The sequence below is a fragment of the Recurvomyces mirabilis genome, assembly GCF_035927965.1.
Source record: "Recurvomyces mirabilis strain CCFEE 5264 chromosome Unknown scaffold_47, whole genome shotgun sequence".
NCBI lineage: Eukaryota > Fungi > Ascomycota > Dothideomycetes > Mycosphaerellales > Teratosphaeriaceae > Recurvomyces > Recurvomyces mirabilis.
In genome coordinates this window covers 82,040-82,945 of record NW_027041981.1, presented here as the reverse complement: position 1 = coordinate 82,945, position 906 = coordinate 82,040, and positions in this window count along the sequence as shown.

Sequence of the window (906 nt, the reverse complement as noted above, 5' to 3'; positions counted from 1 at the left end):
CTCGCGGTCCTTGTCACCTCCGGGTCGTTGTCACCTCGCGGTCCTTGTCACCTCCGGGTCGTTGTCACCTCGCGGTCCTTGTCACCTCCGGGTCGTTGTCACCTCGCGGTCATTGTCACCTCGGGGTCGTTGTCACCTCGCGGTCGTTGTCACCTCGGGGTTGTTGTCACCTCCGGGTCGTTGTCACCTCCGGATCGTTGTCACCTCGCGGTCATTGTCACCTCGGGGTCACCGCGTATGGATCGATCTACCCTATGGTCGTGTCTACCATACGGCATTGCTTGCTCTATGGTCAGCTCTACCCTATGATCCGCTTTACCCTATGGTCCGCTGTACCCTATGGTCCGCTTTACCCTATGGTCCGCTTTACCCTATGGTCCGCTTTACCCTATGGTCAGCTTTACCCTATGGTCCGTCGGACCCTATGGTCAGCTCTACCCTATGGTCAGCTCTACCCTATGGTCGACTCTACCCTATGCTCAGCTCGACCCTATGGTCTGTCGGACCCTATGCTCAGCTCTACCCTATGCTCAGCTCGACCCTATGGTCTGTCGGACCTTATAGTGAGCTCTACTCTATGGTCTTTCGGACTCTATGGTCTTTCCGACCCTGTGGTCAACCATGCTCTGTAGTCATCTCCGCCCTGTCGGCCTCATTAGAGCTTTGACACTCTACAAACCGCCCCTGCCTGCTAGACCTACTCACCCTTGTGGAAATTCACTTACCGTAAGGAATTACATCGCCTGAGAACTCGTATGACCTAGTAATTCATTGGCTGCTTGATATCTAGGAGAAGCGCATAGCAACATGTAGTATCAACGACCCATTATTTACTGTTTATCGATTCTTCTACCGTTATTAACAAGCTTTATTTGGCTACAAGTTTGGCCAACGGTGAGAATGGCA